The sequence below is a fragment of the Lutjanus erythropterus genome, chromosome 12, assembly GCF_056507025.1.
Source record: "Lutjanus erythropterus isolate fLutEry1 chromosome 12, fLutEry1.hap2, whole genome shotgun sequence".
In the NCBI taxonomy this organism is placed as follows: Eukaryota; Metazoa; Chordata; class Actinopteri; order Lutjaniformes; family Lutjanidae; genus Lutjanus; species Lutjanus erythropterus.
The window spans coordinates 28241408-28263563 of NC_139328.1; the positions used below are offsets into that span (position 1 = coordinate 28241408).

At 39.0% G+C, this 22156-nt stretch overlaps 1 protein-coding gene across 1 annotated transcript in view; it reads left to right on the forward strand.

Annotated features, from left to right (window-relative positions):
- Nucleotides 1–22156, forward strand: part of tnk2b (tyrosine kinase, non-receptor, 2b) — a 74656-nt gene that overhangs the window by 4524 nt on the left and 47976 nt on the right. Inside the window, exon 2 of the mRNA XM_084732343.1 lies at nucleotides 8492–8689. The gene's annotated coding sequence lies outside the window, so the exon portion shown is untranslated. The remainder of the gene's footprint in view (nucleotides 1–8491; nucleotides 8690–22156) is intronic.

Sequence of the window (22156 nt, forward strand, 5' to 3'; positions counted from 1 at the left end):
TACTTCCTGTGATGATTATTTTCATTTATCGATTCATCTGTTGATCATTTTCTCCATTAATTGATGAGTTCAGGTCCGTAAAATGTCAAAAAATGGTGAAAAATATTAATCAGTGTTCTCAAAGTCCAAGATGATGTCCTCAAGTGTCTCGTTTTCTCCACAACCCAAAGATATTCAGTTTACTGTCAGAGGGGAGTAAAGAAACCAGAAGATATTCACATTTATGAAGCTGAAAATTTCTGTTAAAAATGACTCAGAATACTTAATTGATTATTAAAATAGCTGGCCACTAATTTAATAGTTGAATAATAAAACAATGGAGAAAAACATTTATGACATACTTTTGACTTGATTTTATTACAAAGTGATTTTATATTTACATGAAGTTTTTCCAAATTATCTGTTGAGTCCAAAAATTTTGACAGAGCTGTTTCCCTAGGACAGGTTACCTCCTTTCTCAAGTGTTTTTGTCTGATCCAGTTGGTTCAGGTCGTGAAATGTCCTGGTGAACCGTAGTGTCTGCTCTTGGTTTCTAATATTAGAAGTCACATAATGTAATGTGTATCAGTGGGGAAGAGTATTATGCCTTTCATCTCTCTACCTGCCCCTACCTTGAATCTCACACATTACCTCAGACTCATATTTGGCTGTAACTACTTCCACTTTTCACATGCTGTAGCTTGTAAATGTTCCAGTAGGATCAATCTGTGTTTGAAGTGGATATAGTCCAATTTTCAACCACATGCTTACTCTGAATATTACACATTGTTGGTCTGTGGTGATAGTGGGAGTGCTCACATAAACACACAACACAGCAGTGATAGTTGTGGATTGTAGTGAGCTCTGTGAAATGACCAGCTTCTCCAGAACCTTGAAATGTTTTTTTATGACTTTAAATAACAGTTTTATCTTAGTTTTCTATTGTATTGTCGTCTGTTCTGTTTCTTAAGTCATAATCTGCTTCTGATCATATTACTTGCAGGATTTTCCATGCATTAGTTACTAAGTTAGCAGGATGAGGCTGACAGTCATATGACATAAATGCAGTTAAACACATTTCCTGACACAAAGTCAGTCATGCTGTCGTCACTAAAGACTGGTCAGCCACAGCCTACTGATTTTATGCTTGACATAAAAAATGAACAGTTATATTCTTTCATTTAGTTGGGGGCTAGCACACATTCACAAGTGCAGCCAGGATGCAGGATTGTACAGTTTTGATTGTTTTGTTTGTTTCGATGTTATTTTAGATCCATAAACCTTGATTTCATTTTGGTGCAATGACCTTGTTCTCTGTGAAAAGACAAACTTTGTTGTTCCCTCAATACAACATAAAACTGCACAGTGCTTCCCCCTTGAATGGTGCCCCCTTGTTTTGATATTAAAAAGCTTTTATTATGAAGTGAAACATGAAACAGTAAAATAAAGCAGATATCTGAATGTACAAACAGTGACAAACATCTATATCTACAGGTTTGACAGAAATTATCTGATGGGATCTTTGATTTATTAGGTCTGATGTTAGGTTGCTTTCGAGAAACACAGTTTGTCTTATTTACTCAATTGCCATTAGCAGGCTGGTATGTGTTCTGTGCAGCAAAACGTATGCTCTTCAAAGACATCTTCAAAGATATAGTGGTATTAGTGGTAAACATATTTTCATTTGGACTTAAAGGGTCTTTATGCACATTGGACTATTTTGGCCTCCATGTTGTCCATTAATTCCTGATTATGGACGATATCCTGCTTATACCATGGTCACTGGCCAAAGAAAAGAAAATTAAAAACATTCATATATAATTGTATGTGTTTTGCAATTAAAATCTAATGTTTTTCATTTGGCATAGCTCTGTTTTCCTGGAATCATATGAGGGTCTGACAAATAGTTGGAACAGTCATTACCTTTCCATACAATTCTTATGCAACATAAATGTTATTTTCTAGTCCAGTAAATAGATACAACTTGAGAAAACCATGACAATGCTGTGGGATTATGGCAGGATTGGAGTCAGTTTTTCTATTGATCATGGGACTGGGGCCAGAAATGAATAAAAGCCAATGGGAGCGGCCAGAAGTAGGATTCGTGATGACAATAGGTCAGTTTTTTGCAGGAAGGGAATGGGATGGGAGCCACTCTTCCAGGACTGGGACAGGACAGGATTTTTTTTGTGGGAGTGAGATGGGTCAGGAGTGAAAATCCACTCCTGTTTCATGCTCTACCACCAATCTTGTGCGCCGTCATTGTAATGCTGTTTGTACTGTATGTGTCAGCTTCCGCCTCCTTAAAAGGGTCTTTGAAAATGAAAGTAACCAGACTCTTCTACCTAACATGTTTAAACACAGACCCCTAAAGATGTTGAATTACAAAACAGTTATTTCTGCTCTGAGTCAGTATGATTACAGATGATATGACATGTAAGATGGACTGGGAGGAAGCTGTCAGTACTGGCTTGATGCCCATGGAGCAGTAAGTAATATGGAAGAGTGTCGAATGCATCTGGTGCCAGTTCCCCAACAGGATGTCACAATCTGCAGGAGTGTTGCACCACCTTCCTGCATGAGTAGAAAATGTTTGAAAACTCTTGATGACTCAGAGCAATTCAAGCTGTAGTTTATATTGCGAGACAGTAATTAAGAATGACAGATGGAGATAAGATGTCATTGCTGCTTCAGACCAGCTTGACTGTTCAGTAAGTTTATGAGCAGCATGTGAACAGTAATGTAATATGAAGACTTGAAGCTGTTAGACTCATTTGGGGACATGTACAAAAAGCATTAATCCCAAAGTAATATGCTGTTCTGGGGCTGTAAATATTCACTACTGCAACTGAAAATAGTTCCTAACAAATACATGATTTACTCCTCTTTGAATAGCATTTGGTAAAAACAAAAAACAAAAAACAAAAAAACATTATCTGAAGGGGTGTGCATAAGACTGTCATTAACAGGCAGGATATGCTATGAATGTTTGTGACTGTTGTCATTAAGTGTTATTTTGGTCAATCATTGTCGTTTTTAATGCAAAGTTGTCTTTTTTATGACAACTTAATATTAATTACAGGGATAGTTCACCCAGATATGAAAATTCGGTGAGAAGATAAAGAGTGAATTTTCATTCCTGGGTCAACTATCCCTTGAAGCCAATATTGTCTCTGACACATTATGTTGTCTTGGTTCATACAAAGCTGTTAAAACAATGTTGTTATCATGTAGTTTGGTTTGAGACTGGGCATCATAAGACCATTATAAGTATGTTGTGAATATTCTCCTTGACCGCAAGCAAAGTGGTACATTTTGGACTTGTCATGAAGATGTCATTAAATGTTATGAGGCCAGTTTAATGACAGAGTTAGAACCAATGTGATTTAGCTTACAGAGTTTTTGATGGACTGCTAGTCAGCTAGTTGTTACTAAAGTCAGCTAACTGCTATTTGCTATAGTTGGTGTTCACTAGTTAGCTCAGTTAGCTCTGTTAGCTGTAGAGCTAGCTGCTTAATTAGCTGACTCAGTCCCTGGGTTTTAGGAGCTAAACCTGGCAAGAAAACCCTCCTTTTACTGTATTCCCTGTCATCAGACTAGCCACCGTCAATCTCAGAGTCAGTGTTTGTCCTGGTCCAGCTGTGATCTCCTGTCCTGTCAGACCCAGCAAGATGCTGAATACACTTAACAGTGACTTCTGTACCAATGACTTTTATATGCAGTCTATGTGACAACTCATAGCTTGTTATGAGCAGATAGAGAAGTAAACAGAAACAAACCCATAATTAATAATAATTAATTAATAATAATTTCAGAATAATGGTCTTCCAACCTAAATATCTGAACGTGACAAATTCTCAACGTAACTTAAATAAAATGGTTTGTTTCTAATGTTACGGGAAATACTGAATTTGTTTTTTGTTTTTTTTTTAAATATGTAATTTAAGGTTAGGGCTGTGTCAGTTTTCCCCTATGGTATTGAAAATGGCATTGAATATTGATATTTTTCAAAGTAGACATTGTGACAGCACACGTTTCTACAGTAGCTCAGAACAGACAAACCTAACACATTGGCCTTTTGAAAGTTTTGCAGCTACAGTAGGTGTGTGTGTGTGTGTGTGTGTGTGTGTGTGTGTGTGTGTGTGTGTGTGTGTGTGTGTGTGTGTGTGTGTGTGTGTGCGAGCGAGTGTGAGTGAGTGAGTGAGTGAGTGAGTGAGTGAGTGAGTGAGTGAGTGAGTGAGTGAGTGAGTGAGTGAGTGAGTGAGTGAGAGAGAGAGAGAGAGAGAGAGATGTACAGCAATAGAGAGACTACTGGATTTCCTGTACATTGTCCTTTGTTGGTGAGAGAGGATTGTGTTTCACTCCTCTGGCCTCATCATAGTGTCTCCTCTTCCTCACTGCAGCTTTGTTTTGTCCTCAGGAGAGAATACAGTTGACTTGACTTCTGTCTGTTCATCTCCTATTACCATAAAAGCCTAGGACTCATTCAGGATCCATAGAAACATCATCAAAACAAGAGTTCTGTTATAACATATATATCTTAAGTTTTAATTATATGGTTAAGGTAGTCATGATTACCTGGTATGTTTATATATGTACACACACACACACACACACACACACACACACACACACACACACACACACACACACACACTTACTGTATATACTGGAAACAAAAGAATTGAGAAACAAAATTTCAAGGCCTCTTACTTCAACAGGTTTTTGACCCTAACCCAACTCAAACTGTCAAATTTTGAAAAAGTTTTAATAACTAATAATGTCTTGTTGAAATAATTTACTTTTCCACTTTAGTTTAACCTGAATATTTGAGTGTCATAGGAGTGAAGGTGAATAATGGTTAATAATTTAATATTCTCAGTTTTGGCCTTTTGACTTCCAAGTACCCAAATAATGATACAGCTCACTGTGAACATTTTTTGAAATACAGTTTTTTGGGGGGAGTTTCTAAAACTAAAAGAATTAATTCCAAACTCAAAAATCTAGTGAAGGCAGTATTTTTCCTAACTCATTCCTTCTTTTTTTATACAGTTGTATAAACATTTAGTGGAAGAGTTTAAATTACAGCTCAAAGACAAAGATTGTCGTCAGTCTTCAAAAGGTCCTGGTAAACTAAACATGATGCAATTCAAAACACTTTCTTGGTGAGTGGTGCCATGTTGACTTCATCAGTGAGGGGGGCAGCATGAATGAAAGACTTTTCTGTTGGCAGTGGAGTGCATGAATCAGCAGTGATTGTGCAGTGGAAAAGACAGGAGAGGCAGGCTTTCTATTCAGCCTGACCAATTGTGGTTAAATTATACGCTTATTTAAAAAGACAAAGAGCAAAGGAGGCCGGATGAAGAGCCTTTTGTACTAATATTGTTTGAGTAATGCTGTAACATGTGCAGATGATCCTGTTACATTTTGTGGTAAACTTGTATCACTATCATAAATTTCCTACAGTTGGACGGGGAGGAAAAATGTTGCTCTGTCTCAGACCAAATTTGCATCACGTAAGCTTGATATGTAAATGTTGACTGCAAGGACACCATTTTAAGTCAGATATTGTCGCCATGCCTTTTGCTGACTACTGATGTGGTGCCAACAAGCTAGGCCCTTGTTCCAGTGGGGCTGCTTAGTGGCCAACATTAGCCTAAATGACAGGTACTGATAGGTGTTAATAAACATAACATAAAACAATAGCTATACCACAACTAATGTTCAGTGTGACTTTGAACAGACCAGTTAGCCAACAGCCCGGTATCTTTGACCACTCAAACTGTGATTAAAGACAGGACACCCGTTAGAAGTGAGCCAAAATAAAAGGAAATACATGACACTACCGATGTAGAGCAGATTTTGTGCTCAGTTTAAGTTATACATGAACAATTGTAGCAGTGCATTGATAATGTGAAACATTAATCCATGAAACACAAGCAATTTAAGGGATGGTTGTCCTGCAAATCAAAAAAACATATTTTAAAATTTCTCTGCTAAACAAAATAATGTTAGATTTCTAGACTAAATAGGCAGACCAAATGAACCCATGAGAAAAAGTGTGAGCTCTCTTCCAGTATCTTTGACCACTCATACTATAATTAATGGGGACAGACTAGTCAGAAGTGAGACAATAAATAAAAGGGAATACATGTTCTGATGTATGAAGGAAAATTGCTTCTATACTTGAGCACAGCAGTGTTATTAACTAAAGAGGAATATCAGCACAAACATGCTAACAATGACAATGCTAACATGCTGATCATAAGCAAGTAATGTTTACCATATTTGCCATGTTTCATGTTAGCATGCTAGTATTTGCTAATTAGTGCTAATCACAATAAGAATGTCACTCTTTTCTCAGTAATTTTATCATAAAACAAAGTAATGGCAAATTTAACTTTTGACCAAGTGATGCTGCAAGACAAAAGGTTTAGGGATCACCAAAGTTGTTACAACTCATCCTAAGAAGGACATCAATATCCAAACTGAATTTCATGACTAGCCATCCAAGATTTTCTTCTTCTTCTGAACCCTCTGATAGTGCAAGTGGAAAATGCAGAGGATCAATAGGCTTCATCCTCTGAGGACCATGAGCATCATTTCAATCTATCCAGAAGTTGAGGCATTTCAGTTTGGACCAAAGTGATGGACAGACTGAAATTCAGTCATATTAGTAAAGTGACAGTAAACAACTTCTCCTGCTGATACTGGTCGTCACTGCATTTGTTCCTCTGACCTCAGCTGAGCTGCTTGTTTCGTACGTTTGTAGTGTTTGCAGTGGCCTCTGTCCTTGACTGTTTGTGCAGTTTATTTCTGGCCTTTCTTCACTCTCTTGGGATTGCTTGGTGTTTATGTGTCCTTATTTTCCAGGGTGGGGGCTCCAGCCATAAACTACCTTCTCCTCCCTGCCCTGCCCACTGACAGAGTTGCGCAACAAAAATGTCAAAATCGCCGGGGTCGTGTGATGTCGCCCTCTGGCGTGTTACAGATGGTTGTCGATAGAAAGAGATGCAGCCCGCTGTTTCAGCCTGAGCCAGTAATGCATGAATAGTGCATGTGTCGATAAATGAATGACATCCCAGTGGCCATGTGTCACTTAAAAGCTGCCAGATTGTTGAGTGTGCATGTTTGTTTATCGTTCACGCCTGTGAGCTTTTATGTGATTGGTGTGTATTGCTGTCCAGTGTGTTTACAGTTGCATACGTAGTCTTTCTTTCCTCAAACAAAGGAGTCATTTGTGGAGTGTATGCAGGGAGGAAGAATAGCTTGGTGTTTCTCCTTGTTGTGAGCTTCTCCTCTGACACTGTAGGCTCCAGTCAGCGACTTTACTAGGTGGTGGGTGGACTGTGTCCTCGTGTGTCCATGTGAATTGCATTGATTCATTCATGCTGCCCTCTCCTGCACAGGGCCCCTCAGGCATTCCTACCACAGCCCCCAGACCTGGTTTGGAACAATGTCAAGTCAATTCACAGCATGCATTTGAAGTTGCTTCCGGTTGTAGCTGACTGCAGGTTATTAATTCAGCAGATTATGGAGAAGTAGTTTCATGTTTTGCTAAAAATTTGTGTTTTTAGGATTTATATCTAAGAATATGTGATCTCTTAGGCGTTTATACTGTAGATTAATCCGATATAACAAATTTCTCTGATCAGAGTGGTGTCACTTTTCAGTTCGACAATTGTGTTGTGACATAATTATTCATGTCTGTGGTTTACTTGGCTCAGGTGTTGCCAGCACTCTGTTTGGTCATGTGTGTAAAGTGTGAGTGAGGGGATGGTTGTTGCTGAAATCTTGGCTTCCGCATCATCTTAGTACCTGCTGAGTTTCATTTGCCCTGAAACAGGAAGAAACAACAAGAGAAGCGGAAGTTTAACTGAAATATAAGAACTGCATAAAGGGGGCAGTATGGCCTAAAATTTATATTTGAAAGTAAGGACAGTAACAGCATACATCACAATATATTTTTCTTTCTTTAAATTTTGATATAAATTCTTCTGCAGGGGTAAATGACAGCTATCACTGTATCCTACATATTTTACATAGTACATATGTATTTTAAGAGTATTAATCAATAAATAGAAGAAAATATAAAACCTTTTCGTATAAGTATATCAAGCATTACCACTGCTTATAACCGCTGTCATCTGACATGATTTAGCAGCCTGTGTGTTCAAACTGTGTGTGTGTCTGCAGGGGGCCCTCCAGGTCAGTCAAGTCTCTTTCTGGTGAAACCTCTGCAGGGTCCTGGCTCTGACTCATTCTTTCATCACAATATTAAATCTCCCTGTGAGGGCACAAAGCCTCATGGGTGCTCAATTTCAGTCACTCAGGACAGGGGAGATGCAGTGTGCAGTGTAAAGATGTTTAACTATTTATTTAGACAGCAGATCTGCATTTACTGTAGAGGAGATGAGGCAAGGTGTTTGTAACGCTTTATGAAGCAAAAATTATGATATTTGGATCCCATCAGACAAAAAGAAATGACCATATTTTGTTTGTTTTGCTCCAGGTGTAGTTGTGGGTTTGTTTTGACCAATGGATGAGGATGAAATGTGAGTGTGTGACAGCCTCGCAGTGCCATGGATCTGTAGCTGGGAAAAATCTCACCTCAATGGACTGGGGGCCTCGTCTGCACGTGGTTGACCTTCTGTCATCGACCTGAGAGGAGTATCTACGGTGTCCGACCAGACACAGGAAAGAAAACCAGGTAAGAAGTTCATACGCGCGCATACTTTCAGTCTCTCAGACAATAGCACTGTATCAATGCTATTCTTTTTGCAGCAGGGTGTGACTGTGTGCTGTGCGTGTTTGTCGTAATGTACACTGTTTAAGCACACACACACACATACACGAGTTAGGTTGTGTGTCTGAAAGTTTATCTGTCATACTCTCTGTTTGCCCTTCGGTCTCGGTGTGTGTGAGCTATGCAGACATGAGATCATGCCAAACAGTGACTGTGCTCTCCTCAGAGCGGGGAGGTCCGCTGACCAGCTCATTGTGAGTCTGAATGGGAACTATTCACCTTTGAAATGAGGAGAAAATACCGGGGATGATGTCATCTTGGGTCACACTGTTGGTTTTTTGCGTGTGTGTACATGGCAGGATGATGAAGAAAACAGGAAACAATCCTTTACTTCTGGCATGTTTTTATGCACTGTAGAAAAAAGTTGAGAAAACTTGTGTCTTAATAGTATATCCTAGTTCTAGTTGTTAACTCTTTACACCTCACTGATCTGCATTACAACTTCATGCTCTGCAGCCATACACAGTTTAAACCCACAGACATTTTCTTTATTTTAAAAGGTGGTGGTAACCACAAAATTCCCAAATATACCAAAGTCTTTGGGTAAATGTGCGTAAAATTATATACAAGACATAAATATTTCAATATGACTGAATGGTGCAGCCATACATAACAGTCTGCAATATGACTCTTTCAGTCAGTGTAACCACCTTTTACTGTACACTCTCAGATATAAAAGTGCTAACTAATGCCATATATTGCTCAGTATTTCAGGGGGTTCTGCCTAGAACCCAACATAAAGATTTATACCTATAACCATCTGTGAAAGATTCCACCCAGACCCTCCTATGACCTGTAAAAAAGGAAATTGTATATATATGTATTTTATAAGGCCAAACACACATTGACCTGGGAACCAGATTTGTCATTATTTTGGTGGTTTGGGTTTCTAAAACTTTCTAAAACTATTAGATGATAAAACTTTTTTAAAACTGAAAAACTCAGAAACAATTGAAGGAAATTGTCTTGAAAGTTTGGGTTTTCTCAACTTTTTCATTTTACAGTGTGGTCTCCTTGCCCATACACACCTAAAAACAGGAGGTGGATGTGGTTGACCATTTCCTGTTTAATCAGACTTGTGTTTGTGTATCTAAAGGGTAATTGGTCACGTCCCATTTAATTTATTTTCTATTTGTGCAACACAGTCACCAAACAACAATCCTTAGCTGATGAGGTAGAGTAGGAGGAAGTGTGTGTCACATCGGTGGCTTTAATAGAAACCCCTCTGTTCCTCAGGCACAAACAGACCCACATACAGGATGCAGACCAGCCAGACACTCCCAAACAGGTGTCTGCAAGCAAAGATAAATAATAATTGAATATGTGTTTGAGAGCTAAAATGAAGGGAAAGTGAGAGGACCAGACAATGAGTGTGTACAGTATGTTTCCCTGTGAATGTAGGAATTGTGCCAACATGCCTTTGTGTGTGAGTGGGTGCACTCACTGACACTTTGTATATGCTTTTGTTTTGTGAAACACCACATGAATGAGCAAATGCTGCTGCCAGGCTGGCAGTTTGCTTATCAAAGGCAGACCATCAGTGTTTAGCTGAGTAAATGCTCTATAATTGGAGCAGTGCTGAGGGCAGGTGGAGCGGCAGCCATGCTAAAGATGATTATCTCCCAGTGCTGTTAAGGTCAGGCTGGGCCTCCTTCCTTCCTCTGCCAGAGGGGATGTCTGACTGAAACATTGCATCTGGAGTCTTACCAATAAAGGATGTGTTAAGTAATGCTGGCCCCACACTACAGGAATTTTGGGCCGATTTTCCTCAAATGCAGCCCTCCTGAGAATCTCAGGAGGAATTTGGGCCAGGACCTTGGTCGATACTGATGTTCAGCTAGTATCCAGTAATGTGAGGGGTTTACGGATACATTATTGACCCCAAACTGCTTCTAGACTCATTGGGGTCACACCGATAATTTTGAAACATGTTTGATATTTATGAATTTAAACCTGGATAATTATGTCAGTACAGAAGTGACAAAGAGGTGTTGCCAGCAACTGTAAACTTTCTAGCCCTTAATGCTAACATTAGCTTCCATACTACTGTTGACAAATATTAAAACTGTGAAATTTCACCTCTAGTTCTGGCTTAAGAATAAGCAACCCATGTTGACCGTGTCTCCCCAACATTATATTTTCTCACTACAAAGTATTAAGTTGTTGTAAGCAAGTTGTTCCACTACATCCATCTCTGTTGTTCACATCTGCTTCTTCATGAGATCATGTGAAAATATGTTTTAGACAAGAGCATGTGAGATTGTTACCACTCCTCTGGCATGATAATCTTGTAGTGTGTGGTGTGCTGTAATTTTCAAATCTTGAAGTGTGTTTGTAGTGAAACAGAACCTGGATAAGGGCCCGGCCATGAATTTGCATCTGCGTGCACACTGAGTTCAACCTTGGTGAACTTTGATGGGGTGGAGCCACAGCGATGTTCACCTCAGCAGGCATTGGCCACACCCCCACATTTGCGCATGTGAGACCAGGCCCTGACTTGTGTTTTCAGAGTTGTGCGATTGGCTAGTCACATGTTAGCTAACGCTGTTGGCTGTTTAATTCAGATTGGGTCCAGATTTTAAGAAAACTACAATACAAAGGGGCAGGTGCACACAGGCACACACTTTTTTAAAGGAACCCTTCAGTTAAATATTGTTATATCGACATGCAATTGTAAAAAAAAGTAGTAATTTCAACCAACTTGTACTGAAATAATATTACCCAATGCAACTGTAATTGCAAAGTTCAAGTAAATGAGCCCTCCAAGTTTTGCTAATCTGTTATGCCTTAAGAACAAATCCGTGCTTTCTAAAAGATTTACTGATATGTTTGCCACTTGTTACTCAGCGTTTAAAAAAATAATAGTGGGAGGAAAGGTAGACAGCAAAAATATGAGGATGGAGGGAAAGGCACTAAAAGGGAGTTGGGGAACGGAGAAGAAGCTCCCAGAATAGCAGCAGTGACCAGTGAGTGTGCTTTTTGTGGAGGGTGTCTTTGAATGCTTGGAGGGCCTTGGGGGCCCAGACTGACAGAGGAGAACTTGGAGGAAAGGGAGCCTCTGGGAGTTAAAGTGTGTGTGTGTGTGGGGGTGTGTGTGTGGACAGTGTTATTTTAACCCTGAACTTGCATCCGGCTGTCACAGCGCTGCTCTAGTCTGCTGACTCCTCAATCAGTCTACCTGCACACCAGTTGTCACACACACCTCACTGTCGTTTTCACTCCTTTACTTTCCTCTGCTTTCACCTTCAGCTGTTTTTTTTTTCCTTCGTCATCCTTTTCTCTTTTTTGTGTTCCTCCACATAGATACGCAGGTATTGCGTTACCAGCCCCCCTGAGGACTGGCGTGCTGTCTGCTGCTTCCGGGTGTATTGTATGTTCGCCGTGTTGTTAACGCATCAGGTTTCCTGATGAAGTGACCCTGTAATAGATCACCTTGTGACACTGGCGAGTCACAGCTACAGGCTAGAAGGCTAGAGCTCCTCATAGTTTTCAATTCAAGCTCTGCTTTTACAAAGATGAAACATAAACCTCAGGACAGTGACCACTATTCACATGTGATTAGCATTGTAGGCACAGTCTGATGCCGATAGTGTATCACCTACATCTGGTGTCAGTTTGTCACCACAGACATGATTCATCTCTGGTCTTATTCAAGTTGTCTCTCTAAAAGGGAATTTCGTGGTGGCTTGGTGGCCTCATAGTTGGTGACATATACCGTAATATAACTGCAGCGTCCTGGTTAGATTCAAGCAGGGGACCTATATTGTCAGACCATTTGTCTGTCTCCACCTGTATTTCCCGTCTGTATCTACTGCCTCCACCAATAAAGGCAAAATGTCTCAGAAAATATGATATATGCTATTTTTGTGTCCATTGGTCATGATAACTTTTTACACACTATCCTTGAGGCAAGGAGCGTCAGCCTCCAAAGAACTTTCCAAAGAACTGTAACAGAGATATTCTCGAACACTTAAAGTAAACATAAAAAGTAGTCTAGGAATCCTTGCAGCTGTTGTAACAAAATGCAGAACACAGTGGATCCACCTCTGTCAAAAAAATTGTACTTTTACTTTTCTAGCAGGTTAAACAAACCGCCGTGCATTTAGCTAGTCAACTGGCAAGTTGACCTAGACGTGGATCTGCTGTGTTGCCAACTTGAGCTACTTTCTGTTTACTTTTTGTCCAACTCAAAGACAATTATTTTACATTTCTATTGATTATAAGGTAGGGCTGGGCAATAATATAACGACATTATATTGTATTGTGATATGACACTAGATATCGTGATAGATTTTGGATATCATTATATCGTGATGTCAGAAGTGTTGTCTTTTTCTGGTTTTAAAGGCTGCATTACAGTTAAGTGATGTCATTTTGAGAGTTTACCAGACTGTTCCAGCTGATCTCATATTTGCCTTTACTCAGTTAGGCATTATATCCACATTACTGATGATTATTTATAAATAAATCTCACATTTTGTGAAAGCACCAATAGTCATCCCTGTAATATTGTTGCAATATAATAAAACAAACTTATTTTATCCTCTCAGCCACTTCCACCCTTTGGAGTACACAACATATCAGTCAGAACTTACACGATCAATAATTATCGATATCGACGGATATGAAACTTCACTATCGTGACAGGTTTTTCGGCGATATCACCCAGGCCTGATATAAGGCTCATAGCTGCAAGCAATGGACAACAATATGAGAGTAACACCCAGGTTAGAAGACATCAGGATTTTCCTTCAGTGCACAGTAACCGGTGAGAAGCCTACAGAATCATAGAAGTTCAGGGCTCACTCTCAGTTTAACACCATGCAGCACAGTCACATTTCTGGCTGTGTGTTTGCGTGATAATGTTGAGAAACAACTCGCTCAGATGAGTCTCACTGATAGCACCTGTGTATCCAGGTTATCTGTGTGTGTCTGTGGGAAAGGGCTAGATTCACTACAGTTTGTTGTTTTCCTTCATGGTAATCTTATAGTGTGTTTTCCTGTAGTAAAGGATTGCTTCAGTTTTTTGATAAGCTGTATTTTTGTTTCTTATCTTCTGTGTGTGTGTGTGTGTGTGTGTGTATGTGTGTGTGTGTTTCACCTGCAGACACACACTCAGGGCCACAGGATACAGTGTGTATTGTTGTCTCTCCTATCAGGTGTTACGCCGCTGAATCACTCCCTCGTGGGCAGAGGGGACCGGAAGAGCAGCTTACATATTGACCAGGCACACTTATACGCACTTATGCACACTTGCACACACGCACACACCTGTGTACCACTTTAGACAGTGATGGTGCAATTTTGCAATCTTTCTTGCAGATCCGTGACAGAGCCCACATCACCGCCCACACACACTTACTCAACTTTTTTCAGTTTGAGGCAGGTGCATTGAACAGAAAATGAGACAGGATAGCCAGTAGACTTCCCCAAAAGTCTTAAATGATCCATTTTAAGCCATTAAAAGTTTGAAAGTCTTTAATTTTTTTTTTTCCAAGACAGGTTATTTCTAGTAATTCTTCAGTTTGGTGGGAACTTGTGCATGAAGTTATAGAACTTTTTACAAGTTGATAAATTGAGGATTTTTAACATTTGGACCTGCACTTCACTTTGACCTTTATGCTGTAATATTCTAGTCCTTAAAATGCCATCTGTCAGGCTGTTTCTGAGGCCATGCTCTGTGTGTGTGGATAGAAATCATTAAGCTGGCATTTCACTTTTTCTCACTGCCAAACTGCAGAATGAACAGCACAGTTCTGCATGTTGATATCAGTCCAAGGGAAGAACGTCTGCTTTTTCCAAAAATAGAAGAGATTATGTCCCTGGAAGCTGCTGACAGACATTATAGAGAATTATTAACATGTAACCTGGCATCTGTTAGAGCCTGCAGCCTTTTCTTATCTCTGCCGAATAACTTTACTTACTGTGTAGTCTTTACTTAAATATTATAAAAATGATGAAAAGTCCAATGTGATTTCAAACATATATTGTTTGGTTTAAAATGTTCCCATTCTGCTTCTGAACACCTTCATTACAGCTGCCCTCCACCTTTCCTCAAGCACATTTTGGGACCAGATACTATGAAATCAAGCCAAGCCCATTTTTAAATTATTTATTTTTCTGTTCAGTGTCTTTAATAAAAGGCATGAGGTAGAAAATCAGATTTGGACTACAGGTCTTACTCCTGCTTGTGACTTTTTCCTTTGACTGTGTCATGCTGCCCCCATGTGGCCAGATGAAGAAAAGATAACAGCAGATAGTTTGAAATAGAGTTTTAACTGTGTGTGTGTGTGTGTGTGTGTGTGTGTGTGTGTGTGTGTGTGTGTGTGTGTGTGTGTGTGTGTGTGTGTGTGGATGACCAGGGGAACAATTTAGAGTCAAACAACGTTGAAGGAATGTGATTTATGGGAAATAAACAAAAAAGAGTTTGCTGATGCTATCATGCTGACCTTTATTTCACTAAAATTCATTTTTTTTCAATTCAGTGTCTCTTGATGCTTGTCCCTCAGTATTACAACATCAGTCCAACATCACCCCAGATGTTATAGCCACATTAGTAACATGCTGATGGAAAATTAAACGGGATAACCTAACATTATAAAATAAACACTAAAACAACAAAATATGGCAAAACTCAAAGCTTTCAAGTTTGAAGTCAGGTCAGTGACAGTTGGTATCAACCTATTGTTAAGAATGACTAGCCCTTGTTCAGAAAGCAGTCAGATAGAGTAAAATCCACACACATGCCATCAAAAATAAACATTTTATCCACTCAGCTTTTCAGTCCTCTTGGGCTGGGGACCAACGTTGTGATTTGTGCCGCTACTTTAATGTAATAATGGATTAAGAAGTGCTTCTCTTCTCCATATTAAACTAACACTAATGACTTGAACATGTTGACCAATCATTCAGAAAGTGTCAGGCCCAATTAATAGATAGAAAGTTGATAGATGATAGATTATTGATTGATAATATATTGTTGCCCTTGATCACAGTGCCCAGTTTAAACTGCAGGGACCATATGTGGGATCTGCCTTGATTCTAGGACAGCAGGGTTGGCATGTGAGCTGAGGGTGTGAATGAGTTAGTATGTTCAGTGTCTCACTTCAATGTCACTACACACACACACACACACACACACACACACACACACACACACACACACACACACACACACACACACACACACAAAGCCCTTGGCATGAAGCAGGAGCAGGCACCCAGATGGCAGTGAAACACAGAGGGCTTTTGCCTCTGATGATTTGCATACCTCATCACCTGTGACCTTGGCACCACCACACATGCACACACAGATTAAGTGAAACAGTGGGACCCTCGTCCCATCCTCCTGTCCCCCTAATCCTCTTCTGTGCTGCCCTGCAGGCCCGGTGTTGCCCCGCAGGCTTCAGATCACCCTCTTAAATCCCACCTGTTTAGCCTGCAGGGACAGAGGAAAGCTAACACCACACACACTCACGTGTCCCCTCAACACTTCCCAGAAAGACAACATGAGAGCTGAGGATTATATAGCATGAAGGTCTATCTATCTCTCACTCTGTCACATTCACACACACACACACACACACACGTATCCTCTTTGTCTCTTCATCTCTCTCACACACCTCTGTCCGCAGTGGATTTGTTCAGCGTGCCTGTCCACCTCTCATTCAGCCGAAGTGGAAATCTTTCTGGGAAAGGGGTGATGAGAGGGGATTTGTTGAGGATAATATTTCTCCTGACAACTCACCATGAAATATTGTGTGTTCTACAGTAAATGGAAGCCATTAGGATGTTTGACTCTGTGCCCAGCCATGATTGATCCAAACTGAGCCTGCTGGGTTGGGGACAAGCCATCTTTCAACCACATCCTTTTCATTAGGTTTACAGACTTACTGCTTAAAGCTGTACATGGTGTTTTTTTTTTCTCGTGATAAAAAAAGGCAGCCAATATGACACAAAGTCAGAATGTGATACTTTATTAATCCGAATAGAATAACAATTTGTCTGTTAGCACATCCCCTACCCAGGGTATTACTGTCAATTACACCTAAACATGATAAACTGATTAGATGAATGGATAAAACTATTGATCTTATAGGAGTGAATCTAACATAAACCTGAAAGAAAAGATTTTTTTTTTGTTTCATGCGGCATCTCTGTGATATGAAAAATGCACTACTAATGCAATACATTGTTTAGCAATTTGGGCATTTTGTGCCATTATGAAATACATCAAAAGCAATAAGATGGCAGGATGACAGGAAATGAGAAACATGGTTCCCAGACTCTAACTGGGAATGATGCAGTTCATGGTCAGCATCTTAACCTTTTAGTTTTCCCCTCAATTTGATAGTCAACATCAGATTCAGCAAGTCATGGTTGGTACCTTAAATTCTCTTTGCCAGCAGGAAGCCCCACGGTTGAAAGTGGCTTTTCACAAATTAAACATATAAAGGTCCATTGTATGAGATTCATAATGATCTATTGGCATAATATGACAGAAATGGAATATAATATTCACAAGTATGTTTTTATTTGTGTATAATGACCTAATGAGTCCACCATGTTTCATTTTCTGAGTATTTTCTGACAAATAGAATAATGGAATAATGTTAAAAATGATAGTGAGAGTCTACAGTCGCATCTTAAAATTGCTATATTTTTTGTTCAACCAAGCAAAAATATTGACTTTACAATGATATACAGGAGGCTACTTGATCAATGACTTAAAAGATGAATTAGATATTGAAATAGTTGTGGTGTCTTTTTAACTAAGACAATGATAATGTTCTGATATACAGTTTTTTTTCCCCAGAAATGAGGCAGCAGCAACATTACATGTTTTTCTTGAAAACCTTATTAAGAGTTTTCAGCATATGGTGCGGATTTAGAGAGAGAAAAGAGGTTTAATTTGGACTGACAGCACGTGGATCAACAGTCAGGTTTCAGCTTGCTACTGTTGAAGGTAAAGGTAAAAATATAAGCAGAACAGGAACGCTGAAGGAGCTGCTGTACCGTTTCCCCACAGTCCACACCCTGACCACAGCTCCATCAGCTTCCTCACTGGCCGATTACGCTTTTACTGTGTCAACATCTTCCCGGGGGCACTGAGCTCAGATTAGTTGCGCAGTCATTGGTCAATCTGAACGTCTCTTTTCATATCGTAGAGTCGTGAATCATCTGGTAGCACGTCTGGTGTTTTTCACCCTCAGCGAGGTGAAGTCATCGCCTAAGTCAACAAGATTTGATCTCTGACTAGAAGCTGTGGGTGGGTGGTGCTAGCATGACCTATAAGAAGAAATATTTCTTTTTCATGGGTACTTTTTAAGTGTTGGCTGCCTGAATTGAGCTTGAAAAGGATTCATTCAACAGAAACAGGTCTGTTACCCATTTTAAGCTCATCTACAGCTCATGAACAGACTTTTGATGTAGAAAAGTTTGACTGCTGTTCAGTTCTAAGTTCTTCATTTTCCATTAAATTCTGAAGAAAAAACAAAACAAAACAAATTTTGTATATATAGTGGATATACAGGATTGGTTGGAGAGACATATTTATACATACATTATACGTCTTTTTTTCTTAGATAATTTAAGTTGAAAGTGTTATGATGAGTCAGCTTCAGAATAATCTGATCAATTAATCAACTAATTGTTGCAGCTCTACCACTCTTGTTGATGTGAGTTCCTAACTTCATAGAAGTGCAGTTCTAAATAGCTGGAGATATCCAGAAAATATAGGCGTATCTAATATAATGTGGATTTAACTGCAATTAGTGTCCTAAAAGACACATTTAGAAAGTATTATATATACTATACCATGTATTTTGTATGCCTACAATCAAGTCTTCAGTTTCTTTAATTTCTCTCATTTAAAATATAGTACAGTATAATCTTATACTTCACTACATTGCATTGCATTTTCATTTTGGAAAATACATTCAATGATGTTAGTATCAGGACTACCACTAATTCATACTGCCTTTTACAATTAATGTATTTATTGTTTTGTATTCAGTTATACTAATCAAATTTTAAAAAAGATAAATATCCATCGTAAGTGACCAAAACCCAAAGTGACATCTATAGAACAACTTTCGTTAATTGTTAGTCAGACAAAATAGAAAATCATCATTATATATTCATTATATATCATACTTTATATTGATGTGATATTGTTAAAGAGGGTCCAAAGAAAATGCACTATTCAAACACGTATGCAAACTCTCTCGCTCTCTCTCACACACACACACACACAGATACAGTACACCACCTCTTCCTCTGCTCTGTCCAGTCACTACCCTGATTATATTTCCACCCTACGAGCCCCACATCAGTAGTAGACATCAGGGATTTCATCCTGCTGCTGTTCTAAAGCTTATTGCTGCCCCCAGAGCCTGCACTCTGCCCACCAACAGTCGTAAAGAGACAGGAGGGACCCCAGAGTCCCAGTCCTTTTCGTCTTTAAGGACTCAGAACGGTCTCTTAAAGGGAGCTTTTAAACGGCCTGTGATATTTGGGCTGGGAACGCTGAGCCGTTACACCCACAGCCTGTCTGCTCTGCTTCTCCTCGCTCTCCATCACGAGGACAGAGAAGGCGTTTACATGTTTTAACAGGCTCAGCTTTACCTTCCCCCTGACACAACATACCTGACAAATGAAGCTTCTTGGGTCAAAGGTTGAAGCCCAGCATTTGGTTATTAAAGGGCTTTTCCAGGTGTCTGGAGGAGAGTGTGTGAAATGTGGTCTGTAATGGAAGCAGAAAGGTCAGAGGTGAAGGTGTGGTGCCCTGTGAGTAAGTCATATCATAGGTTTAAAGGCATATGAAAATGACCAAAAAATATAAGATACATAAGAAATATAAGATGTATAAAATAAAAGCTTGCATATTAAAAAAGGAGATCAAATATAGAGATGAGATAAACGAAAAATAATTGCATGTCCATGAATTAGAAGGTACAGTAATGACATACAAATGCACATTTTTTTCTGTCCAAATTAAGATGAATTTTGACATTAAATGTCAGGGAAGTTTTATACAGGAAATATTTTTTATTTATTTTTATTAAAATAGAACAGACAACTCTATGCAAAGTATGGAATGAAGATGTACAAAATATAGAAATTCATGGAGTCAAGAACATGTCCACATTCTTCCTGTGACTCTATAATGGCCACACAGTCATTTTCTTTGTATAAAATATTTGCTTTGTTCAAAAAAAAGGGCTTCAGGCATTTTATTGTCTTCTTTTGCCTTTACTTACTTTTTAATATTTTATTACCAAAGCTTTGGTTGTTAAATTACTGCAGTACATATCCAGTTTACTGACTCCAGTAGATAAACAGGTCTTTTGATTATCCAAATATCAGGCATATGAAAATTATCTTATCTCATATTTTACTTACTTACTTTACTTTATGTCTTCAGTCACCATCGTCTTTTCTAAATATTAAAATGTTTCTCTCATCTGAAATGACAGCAAATCCAATCTGAAATAGTACTAAAACAGTATAAATATTATGTTATAATCATGTATAGAATGATACAGTTTAATGACGTAACTTCTGACATATTTACTGTTCCTTATGTACCAGATTCTGAAATCTACAGCAGAACCCAATAAAAATCTAAAACAACGTTACCTGCTAAGATAACCACGTATGTATGTTGTAATGTGCATGGAATAATGAAATTATATATGACTGTTCTGTCAGATACAAAAAACTCCACTATCATGATCTATGCATTATATATTGGACATTAGCCACCCAGCTCTATAAATATCGCATCGGCCATTAAATAAAATCCATATTGGTCGACCACTAGTTAAAAGCTATAACACTACATCATCAGAGAAAATTGTCCTCATGATCCCGACCACCTGAACCAAACTGGTTAAATCTGCCTTTTCTTTTTATTTCATTCTTTTCATGTACATTCATTACACCTTCCAGTTAAAATGAAATATGAATAAATACAATAAAAAAATTTATCCTACTTTAATACTCCTGGCTTTGTTCTATGATCACTTGAATATTTTTACACTACTGCAGCCTTGCCCCTTGTCTTACCAAACTACCATACAATCTGTAAGTGTGCGTGTTAACTTCATTAGAGGGAGGTGATGGGGGAGCAGCGACCTCACATGACACCACAGCTCATCCCTGCTCCATTTATCACGGCTTCGACTGCCCAGGATGTCCGCTCTCAGTCTGTCTGACTGTCTCTCTCCTACTGCTTCTTCATTTTCTTTACCATCTAGCTCTGTGTTACTTTGTTCCTCTGTCTTGTGCATTTTATACTTCATATCGTAGTTAGATTGTTTACTGTTTTTGATTGTGCGTGTGTAACCGTGTTTGAGATCATAGTTTGTGATACTGCATATTATATCCTCCTATGCACATTTACATGTCCAAGGCCTGATGTGCGTCAAACAAATATTTTTGTATAATGTGGGATGAAAGTGAGGTTGTTATTATAATGACATTATAATGACATACTGTAGTTTTGCAGAGATGCCCCATCCTACAGATCTCCTTCTCCAGACATAATTAAACATATTTGTTTGGTACAGACACCAACAAATGTCACATCATCACAATTTGAATATTTTTTTAAGTAAAAATGAAAATAGTGATGCAAAAATTATCATTCCCACTAATTGTGAATCATATTGCAACTGCAATATCCGTGAAAATATGATTTATTTTTACCATATCATGCAGCCCTACTGTGTTGCTGCCTGCTCAGCGTTTCTGGGTTTCCGTTTTTGCAGGCACGTTTGTGCGTTGATGCGTGCACATGTGCCTTTGTGTGGAGGTGAGCGCATGTTTGTGTATTTACAGTGCGATGTTGCGTGCCGCTCACATGTGTGACAGCCAGCCTCCAGACGAGCAGATTCAACAACAGAGCAGAGGAGAGGCGGAGGAATGAGAGCAAAAGGCGAATGTTGCTCAGCGGGCTGCGAATAACTGGCCTGAGGACATCAACAGGACTGGAATGGAATCAGAGAGATGGAGAGGGAGAAGAAAGGGGTGGAGATAAGGACACAAATGAGATGAGAGCGGGGAGAAGGAGTTTAGGATAGAATCCGACACTGGAATTTTAGGGTTGATGCCAATAACAATATTAGGGAGTTAAAAAAATTGCAGCAATATATCAGCCTATATCATAGTGATCCCTTAGATGTACTTATCAAACAATTTTCACAGATATATAATGAATATTTTAGAGTTTAACAATAAACTTTGTCCAAAATGACTTAAACTTGAATTAAGAAAAGGATGAAAGATACATAAAATGCTGCCTATAAAACAAAAAGCTAAAAATTGGGCACATATCAGACAATATATATGCTGATAGTCATGTAGACC